Source organism: Pongo pygmaeus, chromosome 6 (assembly GCF_028885625.2).
Source record: "Pongo pygmaeus isolate AG05252 chromosome 6, NHGRI_mPonPyg2-v2.0_pri, whole genome shotgun sequence".
NCBI classification, from domain to species: domain Eukaryota; kingdom Metazoa; phylum Chordata; class Mammalia; order Primates; family Hominidae; genus Pongo; species Pongo pygmaeus.
The window spans coordinates 55,167,091-55,181,347 of NC_072379.2; positions in this window are offsets into that span (position 1 = coordinate 55,167,091).

Below are 14,257 nucleotides of genomic sequence, written 5' to 3' on the forward strand. Positions count from 1 at the left end.
GTCTCTGATAAAACAGACTTTAAACCAACAAAGATCAAAAGAGACAAAGAAGGCCATTACATAATGGTAAAGGGATTAATTCAACAAGAAGAGCTAACTATCCTAAATATATATGCACCCAATACAGGAGCACCCAGATTCATAAAGCAAGTCCTGAGTGACCTACAAAGAGACTTAGACTCCCACACATTAATAATGGGAGACTTTAACACCCCACTATCAACATTAGACAGATCAACGAGACAGAAAGTCAACAAGGATACCCAGGAATTGAACTCAGCTCTGCACCAAGCAGACCTAATAGACATCTACAGAACTCTCCACCCCAAATCAACAGAATATACATTTTTTTCAGCACCACACCACACCTATTCCAAAATTGACCATATACTTGGAAGTAAAGCTCTCCTCAATAAATGTAAAAGAACAGAAATTGTAACAAACTGTCTCTCAGATCACAGTGCAATCAAGCTAGAACTCAGGATTAAGAATCTCACTCAAAACCGCTCAACTACATGGAAACTGAACAACCTGCTCCTGAATGACTACTGGGTACATAACGAAATGAAGGCAGAAATAAAGATGTTCTTTGAAACCAACGAGAACCAAGACACAACATACCAGAATCTCTGGGATGCATTCAAAGCAGTGTGTAGAGGGAAATTTATAGCACTAAATGCCCACAAGAGAAAGCAGGAAAGATCCAAAATTGACACCCTAACATCACAATTAAAAGAACTAGAAAAGCAAGAGCAAACACATTCAAAAGCTAGCAGAAGGCAAGAAATAACTAAAATCAGAGCAGAACTGAAGGAAATAGAGACACAAAAAACCCTTCAAAAAATTAATGAATCCAGGAGCTGGTTTTTTGAAAGGATCAACAAAATTGATAGACCGCTAGCAAGATTAATAAAGAAAAAAAGAGAGAAGAATCAAATAGATGCAATAAAAAATGATAAAGGGGATATCACCACCGATCCCACAGAAATACAAACTACCATCAGAGAATATTACAAACACCTCTATGCAAATAAACTAGAAAATCTAGAAGAAATGGATAAATTCCTCAACACATACACCCTCCCAAGACTAAACCAGGAAGAAGTCGAATCTCTGAATAGATCAATAACAGGAGCTGAAATTGTGGCAATAATCAATAGCTTACCAACCAAAAAAAGTCCAGGACCAGATGGGTTCACAGCCGAATTCTACCAGAGGTACAAGGAGGAGCTGGTACCATTCCTTCTGAAACTATTCCAATCAATAGAAAAAGAGGGAATCCTCCCTAACTCATTTTATGAGGCCAGCATCATCCTGATACCAAAGCCTGGCAGAGACACAACAAAAAAAGAGAATTTTAGACCAATATCCTTGATGAACATTGATGCAAAAATCCTCAATAAAATACTGGCAAACAGAATCCAGCAGCACATCAAAAAGCTTATCCACCATGATCAAGTGGGCTTCATCCCTGGGATGCAAGGCTGGTTCAATATACGCAAATCAATAAATGTAATCCAGCATATAAACAGAACCAAAGACAAAAACCACATGATTATCTCAATAGATGCAGAAAAGGCCTTTGACAAAATTCAACAACCCTTCATGCTAAAAACTCTCAATAAATTAGGAATTGATGGGACGTATCTCAAAATAATAAGAGCTATTTATGACAAACCCACAGCCAATATCATACTGAATGGGCAAAAACTGGAAGCATTCCCTTTGAAAACTGGCACAAGACAGGGATGCCCTCTCTCACCACTTCTATTCAACATAGTGTTGGAAGTTCTGGCCAGGGCAATTAGGCAGGAGAAGGAAATCAAGGGTATTCAATTAGGAAAAGAGGAAGTCAAATTGTCCCTGTTTGCAGATGACATGATAGTATATCTAGAAAACCCCATTGTCTCAGCCCAAAATCTCCTTAAGCTGATAAGCAACTTCAGCAAAGTCTCAGGATACAAAATCAATGTGCAAAAAATCACAAGCATTCTTGTACATCAATAACAGACAAACAGAGAGCCAAATCATGAGTGAACTCCCATTCACAATTGCTTCAAAGAGAATAAAATACCTAGGAATCCAACTTACAAGGGATGTGAAAGACCTCTTCAAGGAGAACTACAAACCACTGCTCAAGGAAATAAAAGAGGATACAAACAGATGGAAGAACATTCCATGCTCATGGGTAGGAAGAATCAATATCATGAAAATGGCCATCCTTCCCAAGGTAATTTACAGATTCAATGCCATCCCCATCAAGCTACCAATGACTTTCTTCACAGAATTGGAAAAAACTACTCTAAAGTTCATATGGAACCAAAAAAGAGCCCGCATCGCCAAGTCAATCCTAAGCCAAAAGAACAAAGCTGGAGGCATCACACTACCTGACTTCAAACTATACTACAAGGCTACAGTAACCAAAACAGCATGGTACTGGTACCAAAACAGAGATATAGATCAATGGAACAGAACAGAGCCGTCAGAAATAATGCCACATATCTACAAGTATCTGATCTTTGACAAACCTGACAAAAACAAGAAATGGGGAAAGGATTCCCTATTTAATAAATGGTGCTGGGAAAACTGGCTAGCCATATGTAGAAAGCTGAAACTGGATCCCTTCCTTACACCTTATACAAAAATCAATTCAAGATGGATTAAAGACTTAAATGTTAGACCTAAAACCATAAAAACCCTAGAAGAAAACCTAGGCATTACCATTCAGGACATAGGCATGGGCAAGGACTTCATGTCTAAAACACCAAAAGCAATGGCAACAAAAGCCAAAATTGACAAATGGGATCTAATTAAACTCAAGAGCTTCTGCACAGCAAAAGAAACTACCATCAGAGTGAACAGGCAACCTACAAAATGGGAGAAAATTTTTGCAACCTACTCATCTGACAAAGGGCTAATATCCAGAATCTACAATGAACTCCAACAAATTTACAAGAAAAAAACAAACAACCCCATCAAAAAGTGGGCGAAGGACATGAACAGACACTTCTCAAAAGAAGACATTTATGCAGCCAAAAAACACATGAAAAAATGCTCACCATCACTGGCCATCAGAGAAATGCAAATCAAAACCACAATGAGATACCATCTCACACCAGTTAGAATGGCAATCATTAAAAAGTCAGGAAACAACAGGTGCTGGAGAGGATGTGGAGAAATAGGAACACTTTTACACTGTTGGTGGGACTGTAAACTAGTTCAACCCTTGTGGAAGTCAGTGTGGCGATTCCTCAGGGATCTAGAACTAGAAATTCCATTCGACCCAGCCATCCCATTACTGGGTATATACCCAAAGGACTATACATCATGCTGCTATAAAGACACATGCACACGTATGTTTATTGCGGCATTATTCACAATAGCAAAGACTTGGAACCAACCCAAATGTCCAACAATGATAGGCTGGATTAAGAAAATGTGGCACATATACACCATGGAATACTATGCAGCCATAAAAAATGATGAGTTCACGTCCTTTGTAGGGACATGGATGAAATTGGAAATCATCATTCTCAGTAAACTATCGCAAGAACAAAAAACCAAACACCGCATATTCTCACTCATAGGTGGGAATTGAACAATGAGAACACATGGACACAGGAAGGGGAACATCACACTCTGGGGACTGTTGTGGGGTGGGGGGAGGGGGGAGGGATAGCATTGGGAGATATACCTAATGCGAGATGACGAGTTGGTGGGTGCAGCGCACCAGCATGGCACATGTATACATATGTAACTTACCTGCACATTGCGCACATGTACCATAAAACCTAAAGTATAATAATAATAATAATAATAATAAAAGAAAAAAAAAATAAAAAAAAAAATAAAATAAAAAAAGAAAGTATGGGGTGTCTGGGAAACTTTTTGCTTTTCAGACAAAAGGAACTGACATAGCTGGAGCTACTCTGACCCTTTATTCCTGACTTGGAAATCATTATGTTGTCTTGAGCTGCAGTAGACATCTTGTAAGCATGAGGCAACAAAGCAACATGCTAAAGATAGCACTAGGAAAGAAGGTGAGTACAACCTCTAAAACTCTTAAAAATGCAAAAAAAAAAAAAAGAGAGAAAAAGCTAGAAAAGCAAAATAATATATACTTACTAAGTTATAGTTAGTTCTGATTTCTGAATTTGTAGCTAAAAGATTTCCTAGCTGATATTTACAATACTCATAAAATAAAGTGACAGAAAAAGTTTAAAAGTAATACATGATGTGAAGATAAGCAATAGCATTAACACAAAAGGACATGTTCCTATGTTAATAGAAGACAAACTAGAATGAACCAGAAAAGTGGAATCAAGAGGGCCTTGTTATGCTGATAAAGGACAAATGTTACAGTGATGATACAATGACCATAAACCTCTAGGGAACAAATAAAATTGCATTGAAATATGGGGGAATATTGAAATCAGAAAAATATTTTATAAAAATGTAACAATGGTGGCAATTTTTTAAAAACTGGTATCTGAACAAAATAATTACAAAAGTCTATTTTTAAAGCATCTATGTAGGAGAATACCTTACAAGCTAGATTAGGGAAGACCTTTCTAAAATGACCCAGAAGCTAAAAACTCTAAAGTGTAAGAAAAATATTTGACTACAATGAAGAAAACATTTTTCTTTAGCAGCAAACACCACAGGCAGAATAGAAAGTTAAGCAACTAATTGGAAAATGCTTACAAAATAAATGTCAAAGGTTTCGTATTTTTATTCCCTGAAAAACTCTTAAGAATCAGCAGGGAAAAAGTAAATAACTCAATAGAAAAAAAAAGGACGAGTCTGGGTGCGCTGGTTCGTCCATGTAATCCCAGCGCTTCAGGAAGCAGAGGCAGGCAGATTGCTTGAGTCCAGGAGACCAGCCTGGGAAACGTAGCAAGACCCCATCTCTACAAAAAATACAAAAATTAGCAAGCCATGGTGAAGCATGCCTGTAGTCCCAGCTACTCTGGAGGCTGAGGTAGGAAGATCGCTTGAGCCCAGGAGGTTGAGGCTGCAGTGAGCCGTGACTGTGCCACTACATTCTAGCCAGGGCAGCAGAGAAAGACTCTGTCTCAATAAAGAAAAGAAAAGAAAAAAGAGGACAAATATCATAAACAGGCAATGCCTAAAGAAACAGATAAAAACATAAGGATATAAAAATATGTTCAGTGAAAAAATAAATATGCATTTAAACAATAATGAGTTACTATTTCTTTATAGTGGCAAATATTAGATTGTCCCTATGTTTTATTTGTGAGTGTGACAGAGAGAGTCACTTGCATTTTCTCTTTAGTGATGGGCCTCAGAGTCACCCTTGAAGCTAGGTGTGGTCATGTAACTAAGTTCCGTCCAATGAGCTGGAACCAGGAGTGCTGTGTGGGGCTACTGGAAAGTACACTTAAAATGCCTCAGTGAGGAGCAGCAGCACTCTTGGTACTTCATGTCTCCTCCTTTGTCCTGTGACTTGAAGACAACAGCCAGAGATCCAGGAGTCCATCCTGAACAATGAGATGACCTGAGAATGGAAACCAGATGTCGGAAGAGCAGAGCAGAGAGACAGTGGGAATCTGGTTGTCTGGTTGGTTTGGAGTCTACAACAGCCTAGACTGCTTTCTTTCCTGTCTCTGTACCCAAGGTCCAACTCAATCCCTAACAGCTATACCAAAGGTGGTGAAGAGTAAACTGGTGGAGGAGACTTTGGTGATATATCAGAGAATTGTAAATGTGCTTGGATTTTGGCCCAAAGAATTTTACTTTTGGAAAGCTATTTAAAACAAATAATTAGGCAAATGTACCAGTATATAGATATAATAAGACACTCATTGGAGCATTATTTTCATAACGAAAATTTTGTTAAGAAAAAAAGGAATGTGGATGTTTTCTTTACTGTTGTATCATAATATTTAGTGCAAACCCTGATATTTAAAAGTTTCTTATTTATTTATTTTATTATTATTTTTGTAGAGACAGAGTCTTGCTCTGTCATCTAGGCTAGAGTGCAGTGGCATTATCATAACTCACTGCAGCCTCTAATTTGTGGGCTCAAGCAATCCTCCCATCTCAGCCTCCAGAGTAGCTAGGACTGTAGGTGCCTGCCATCATGCCCAGCTATTTTTTTTTTTTTTTAATTTTTGTAGAGATGGGATCTCACTATGTTTCCCAGGGTGGTCTTGAACTCCTGGCCTCAAGTAATCCTCCTGCCTCAGCTTCCCAAAGTGCTGGGATTACAGGCATAGGTCACCATGCTGGGCCTAAAACTTTCTTAAAGTTTGCTGAATAAGTGAATGATTAAAAGATTGCTTAAATAAACCATGACATAGTCACCTAATAGAATGATATGTAATGGTTATAAACTTTAAATACTGACACTTGAAGATGTCCACAATGTTTTTCATTAAAAAAGGTTGTAGTCTAGAATGTGTGCATCTTTATATAGTACACATTTCTATAGCACTTTAATTTCATAAAAACAAGCACCTATTTCTATTACCAGAAAAAAGATATTCCCATTTTATAAAAAAGTAAATATATTTCAAATTTTGTGCCATCAGTGAATTTTCCTTAACATTCAAAAATTCTAATCACATAAAAGTCTATAAATAAAATCTCAACAATCAAAAAGAAAATTCATGAAATATTCATTTTGACTACTATGCAACAAAATATAAAACAAAAGAATTACTTGGAATTCTATTTTTTTAAATCTCATAAAAAATGTGGGTCCGAGAAACAATTAAAACAAGAAAGGCTGGGCATGGTTGCTCACACCTATAATCCCAGCACTTTGGGAGGCCAAGTCAGGCAGATCACTTGAGGTCAGGAGTTGGAGACCAGCCTGGCCAACATGGTGAAATCCCATCTCTACTAAAAATAAAAATTACCCAGCCATGGTGGCGGGCACCTGTAGTTCCAGCTGCTCAGGAGACTGAGGCAGGAGAATTGCTTGAACCCAGGAGGCAGAGGTTGCAGTGAGCCAAGATCGCACCACTGCATTCCAGCTTGGGCAGCAGAGCAAGACTCCATCTAAAAAATAATTTTTTTTAATTAAAACAAGATATTTTAGAAATTGATGACATTGGGACCAAGTGTTAGGAAAATTAAGAAGACGGCATAGCCAAAGAACTGTGCTTAGTGTCCTGAATGCTTTTGTTGAACTATGAAAACAAGAACAAACAAATTAAGTATGAAAAGTAGGAGGTTGAGGATAGCAAAGACAAAAGTTGACGATTAAACAGAACAATGGTAGAGTTGAATATATTAATCCAACAATTGTTTCTTTGCAAAGACCAATAAAATAAGCAATTCTAACGTGTTAAAATGATAAAGAAAAAACAAATATTTTAAACATTTTAGACTTAGAATATAACATATAGGCAAGAGAATATAACAACAGTCAAGTAAACTGAGGCACAATAAAATTCTAAAGAGTTTATTTGAGCAAATGTTCATGAATCCATAGCTCCAAACCAGAAGTGTTTTGGGAGCTCCATTAAGGGAACACAAGGGGGAAGCTTTTATAGAATAAGCACAGAAGTAAAGCAAAGAAAATATTTGGTTACAGTTATGCAATTGCCTTCTTTGGTTTATCCCATTGGAAAAGTCCCTAGCTATATTAGTTTGTTGTTTGTTTCTGATTGGTTGAGCTCCAGTTCTGTTTGTTTGTTGTTGTTGCTTTAATATTGTATAGGCATTTGCAAGAAACAGCTCCAGTTAAGTTTCACTTATGTTTGTAAAAGCAAGGTTGAGGTCATTTATGAGACTCAACTGGCTTTGTCTGCTCAGGGCTTCTTCAGGCCTGGTCTCCACTTTAACACAACTATAAGTGAATATAGCTATAACTCTTTAAGACTAAATTCAAAAATATAGATAAAGTGAATATATTTTTTAGGAAAATGTAGATTGCCAAATCTAACTGAAGAAGAGGAAGAAAATGTGAATATACCAATAATCATGGACAAAATTGAAAATATATTCCAAGAATTACTCAGCCCAGATGGTTTTACAGGCGAGACTATAGACTGTCAGAAATAGATGAATTTTATACAATTTAAAATTCTAGGGCATAGCAAGAGATGGAATTCCTCAAGTGCTGTTAGTAAGTTAGCAAAACTTTGATACTAACACATGGTTTTACCATAAAGTTTCATAAAACTGAAGGTAAATATCACTTGCTAATATATTAATAGATATAAAAAGACTAAATAAAACATTAACAAATATGAGTATACATATCATGGCCAAGAAATAGTTCAGCCAGAAACTTGAGTGATTCAACATTATGAAATTGATTTAGTCCATGATAATAATAGCCAAAGGAAAAAGCATATAATCATCTTGGAAAATGGCCTAAGCATGCATCCTTGTTTTAAAAAGAAAAAAAATGATGAAAGAAATTTCTAAGTAAATAAGATCAAAAGAACACTTTTCACACATGGCAAAACTCTAGAGTGTTAATGGCCAATGATTTTCACTGTGTGCTCATCCCTATCAGTTAGTGGTAGCTGGGCAGGTAGAGCTGGTTGGAGACTGATGCATCAACAGCATCTAAGTTCTGCAGAAAGACTTCTGAGAGTGAATCCTGGTTTCTATCATTAGTGAAAGGCTGTGGAGAGGCAGCGTATGCTTCATGAGTGCCATGAAATCAAGAACACGACAAGAATGTTCATTTTCGGCTGGGCGCAGTGGATCATGCCTGTAATCCCAGCACTTTGGGGGACCGAGGTGGGCGGATCAAGAGGTCAGGAGATCGAGACCATCCTGGCTAACACAGTGAGACCCCATCTCTCCTAAAAATACAAAAAATTAGCCAGCGTGGTGGCACACACCTGTAGTCCCACCTACTTGGGAGGCTGAGGCAGGAGAATCACTTGAACCTGGGAGGCGGAGGTTGTAGTGAGCCGAGATTGTACGACTGCACTCCAGCCTGGGCAACAGAGCAAGGCTCCATCTCAAAAAAAAAAAAAAAAAAAAAAAAAAAAAAGAATGTTCATTTTCATGTTATTGTTCAACATTTTCTGAAAGTTCTAGCAAATATGGTATAACAACTGTTGGAAAGGAGGAAAAATATGTTACCGTTATTTCTACTGATGCTGCCTAACTTGAGTGAAATCTGGGTCATGGTAAGTAAAGAACTCCATTACAGCAATTCATAGAGCAGGGCAATGTGGTTAAAACAACAGCATGAATCTGCAGCAATGAGTCCCACCCTGCCCATCCTTTCCCTTTTGTGCTTGCCCATGCCCTTTGGGAATGAAGCACCGCCAGCACCAGTGTGACCCCAAAACATCACTGTTGGAGTATATTTCCAAGGAACTATGGGAACTTATAAGGCATGAGGAATATCCAAAAAATTAGAAAGCAATGTATTGGTATAGGAAGAATAAGAAACTTGCTAACATCACTTTACTTTTGTGCCAATCACCTGTAACACACGGAGTCTTTTAAAAAGGAAAGTAAAGAAAAAAAATCCAACCTTCCATCCTTTTCTGCTGTATAGTCACATCATTTACTGGCAAAACTTAATGTACTTTCCAGTGAATGGAGCCCAGAAATTGCTCACATCAAAGACAATCAAATTAGTATTATTATAATCATATTGTCCTTGAGAAAATAAAAGTAGGATAACAGTTTTGATCTCTGCTTTTGCTAAATAAAGACTTTTCACATAATCTGTGCTAAAATGTGTTGAACACTGAGTTATTATCTGAATAGAGCTCTATTTGGCAACTGGTTTAATCAACTGTTTCACAATTTGTCATACATTTATGCCAGTTAATTTGGTTGTCTGACAATGGGAAATTTGCTTTTAAAGATTGTGATTACTACATGGCACCACCCTTCTGACTTCTAAATTAAATACCACAAATTTTAATGATAATGCCCAGTCTGCCTATAAATGAACAAACAAATAAGTAGTTAAATAAATATTCCTAGCTTTCCAGAGGAAAGGAAAGAAAAACAAGTATAGGCCGGGCATGGTGTTTTGCACCTGTAATACTAACACTTTGTGGGCTGAGGCAGAAGAATTGCTTGAGCCAAGGAGTTCAAGACCAGCCTGGGCAACAAAGTAAAACTCTGTCTCTACAAAAAATACAAAAATAATTAGCTGGGCATAATGGTGCATGCCCGTAGTCCCAGCTACTGGGGAGACTGAGGTGGGAGGATCGGTTGAGCCCAGAATTTCGAGATGCAGTAAGTTATAATCATGTCACTGCACTCCAGCCTGCATGACAGAGTGAGAGCCTGACTCTAGAAAAAGAAAAAACAAAAAGAAAAACAAATCTCTTTCCCTCATCAGCAGCTTTCAGTTCATCATAATCACAAGGTAGTATTTTCACAGGTGCTTTTGGATGTGACCCTTGATAATTATTTGCATGACCTATTTTCAAATGCATTTCTAAATGCCCTGCATGCATAAATTGATTTTTAACATTCTGTTTCTGTAAGAATTTCAAAAACTACATTGAGAAGACAGAAAACCTTGGTGCAAAGAAAAGCTGAAGAATCATAGTATTCCTAGTTCACATTAAGTGGTTCAAGTTGATGCTCTTAATGTAAGGAATGTAGAATATAACATTGTCAAAGGATACAAAGATTCATTTAGACAGGCGGAACTCATTTTTGAGATCTATTGCACAGCAGCATGACTATAATTAATAACAATATATTGTATATTTCAAAATTGCTGAGAATAAATTTTAAATTTCTCACCACAAGAAATGATGGGTAAATGTCAACCTAAATAACAAGCAGAGAGGGAGACTCTCAAAAAGAAAATGCTATTTATTCAGGGATAGGTATTACAATAGGAATATGCATGCCATAGTCAACTATGTGTGTATTCAGGGAGGTAAAAGAACACAAAGGTTTTTAAAAGAGAAATGGGGAGGAAAACATAGTTGTTTTAAGATAATTATCCTTGGCTACAAGGATCAATGACAAGGGTTGTGGCCAGTCCAAGGTTGGAAAGGCAGTTGCTGGGCAGACGTCCTTGAATAAGTGTATTTTTGTGTAAGGTTTCAATGGCCTTTGCACAAAGTTGTGGTTTTTGCTGAGCCTTTTGTGATAGTTCTTGTTATGAAGCATTTGTGTATGAGAACCCTCTATTCTTGGTTTTCCTCAGCTCTATTTGTCAGGGTTTTTAACATAAGACACTTTATTTTGATTCCGACAACTTTCACAGTGAGGTGATGCATATGTTAATTAACTCAATTATTCCATGTTGTATACATATATGAAAACATCACATTTTACCCCAGAAATATATATATATAAATTATGATTTGCAAACTAAAATAATAAAAAATTTTAATAAAAAAATAAAATAAACGTCAAGATTGGTTAAGAAGGCAGACTTGAGAAGCAGAATTCAGCTCAGCCTCTTAATAGCTAAGTGAACAAACATTGTAAAGTTATTTAGCCTCTTTATATCTCAGTTTTCTCATCTAGTGATTAAAACAGCACACTGCTCTTGAGGTTGTTAGAAAGAAGGCAGTATGTAAAGCGCTTAGAACAGTGCCTAGCCCACAAATGTGAGGTGCTATTTTTATATGGATTATCTTATTTCATTCTTACAGCAGAACTAAGATACAGCCATGAAGTTCTTTGTTTCACAGTTGAGGAAAAGTTAAAGGTTAAATGATCACCAGAAGCCACACAGCCTCAAGGGTGCTAGATTCAAACCCAGGCAGCTCTTTTCAGAGCCTGGGACTTATGAGTTACAGGCACAGACTGTAGAAAAGAGGTCTTGATGTTAAGACCATTGAGGGGGAAGGTTGAGAGTATTTCCCAGACTCATCCACCTGGGAATGGAAGTCACAAACTCTTTCCTTTATAATTAACTCACAGTCTTCCCTAGGCATAGGCAATTCAACCAGAATTTATTAAGAAAAGTCTTTGTGCCAGACCTTGTGCTAGATGTTGAGGTTAATAAAAAGAGAGAAATAGAGAATCTGCCCTGAGGGAGCTCAGTGTATGGAAGAGATAGATATACAAAAAACAAACAAAAAAATTAAGACTATAACATCATATAATAAACTAGATTATGCCTAGCCATTGTTACATTGATGAGGAGTCAGGGAAGATTTTATAGAGGAAACAGCATTTGGATTGAGTTTGAACACGAGGAGGCTCTGAGGCATGAAAATCCCCATGTGCTTGCGCCCCTGTAGAGGTGTAGATGGCAGTGAGTGGATTGATTGAAAAACTTAGGCTAAACAAGATCAGGGTCAGGATGTGGGGAGTTATAAATGCCATAACCAAGAGTCAGAACTTTATTTCAGACACAATGAAGAGGTATTCAATGCTGTTGTTGTTTAAGACAGGGAAGTAAAATGGAAAAGTCCTGTAATTTAAAATAAGAACAAAAGAAATGGAAGCCTATATCAGCAGTGAGGACCAAAAAGAAGTTCCTGGAGGCAAGGCCAAGGGTTAGGAAACAACCTCTCTTAGCAGTGGAGGTGAGGAAAATCTCTCTTCTCGCCATCCTAGAATCTTTTTTTTTTTTTTTTTTTTTGAGATGGAGTCTCTCTCTGTCACCCAGACTGGAGTGCAGTGGTGCAATCTCGGCTCACAGCAAGCTCCGTCTCCTGGGTTCACACCATTCTCCTGACTCAGGCTCCCTAGTAGCTGGGACTACAAGTGCCTGCCACCACACCCGGCTAATTTTTTTTTTTTTTTTTTTTTGGTATTTTTAGTAGAGACAGGATTTCACCGTGTTAGCCAGGATGGTCTCGATCTCCTGACCTCGTGATCTGCCCGCCTCGGCCTTCCAAAGTGCTGGGATTACAGGTGTGAGCCACCACGCCCAGCCTAACCATCCTAGAATCTTTTGTGAGAGCCTCGCTGAAGAGAAGGACCTCCAATGACCAACTGCCTCCATGAGGCCTGGGGTACACCACTTGCCTTCCTCCTTGAGGCCTTTGGGGTGGACTCAGCCAGAAGAGGCCAGAAGAGGCAAGTTCATTCCATTTGAAGTATCCCTTCTATTTACAGCCATTGTGTGAGAGAACAGGCTCAGAGCAAAGAGGCTTGTGTCCTGTATAACCTCAAATATGAAAAGCCTGTTACCAGATTTCATCCCAACCTTATATTCCTGAGATTAAACTCTCCACGTTTCTTTAACTTTTCCTCAAAATTTTGTTGTGAAGTTGTTAATTTTATCATTTTTCTCTGAACAGATAACAAGTATTAAAAATTCTTCTATATTTGGAAGCTTAAAAGCTTCTCTGAGACCCTGCAGGGTCCCTGCAGGGTCAGTAGAAGAAAGAACCTCAGAGCTTGAAGACAAGGCTTTAAAATTAACCCAATACAACAATGACAAAGAAGAAACATTTTAAAAACATGAACAAAGCCTCCAAGAAGTTTGGGACTATGTGAAACAACCAAACCTAAGAATAATTGGTGCTCCCGTGGAAGAAGAGAAATCTATGAGTTTGGAAAAATTATTTCAGAAAATAATCGAGGAAAGCTTCCCTGGCCTTGCTAGAGATCTAGATATCCAAACACAAGAAGCTCAAAAACACCTGGAAAAGTTATTGCAAAAAGATCATCACCAAGGCACATAGTCATCAGGTTATCTGAAGTCAAGGACAAAGGAAAGAATCTTAACAGCCATGAGGCAAAAGAATCAGGTAACCTATAAAGGAAAACCTATAAGATTAACAGCACATTTTGCAGCAGAAACTCTGCAAACTAAAAGGGATTGGGGCTCTATCTTTAGCCTCCTTAAACAAAACAATTATCAGCCAAGAATTTTGTATCTACCAAAACTAAGTTTCATAAATGAAGGAAAGATACAGTCTTTTTCAGACAAACAAATGCTGAGAGAATTCTCCACTACCAAGTCAGCACTACAAGAACTGCTAAAAGCAGTTTTAAATCTTGAAACAAAACCTCAAAATACATCAAAATAGAACCTCCTTGCAGTATAAATATCACAAAGCCTATAAAACATAACACAATGATTAAAAAAACCCAAGATACTCAGGCAACAACTATCACGATGAATAGATCAGTACCTCACATCTCAATACTAATGTTGAACGTAAATGGCCTAAATGCTCCACTTAAAAGATACAAAATGGAAGAATGGATAAGAATTCACCCACCAACTATCTGCTATCTTCAAGAGACTCACCTAACACCTAAAGATTCACATAAACTTAAGGTAAAGGGGTGGAAAAAGATATTCTATGCAAATGGACACCAAAAGCAAGCAGGAGTAGATATTCTTAGACAAAACAGACTTTAAAGC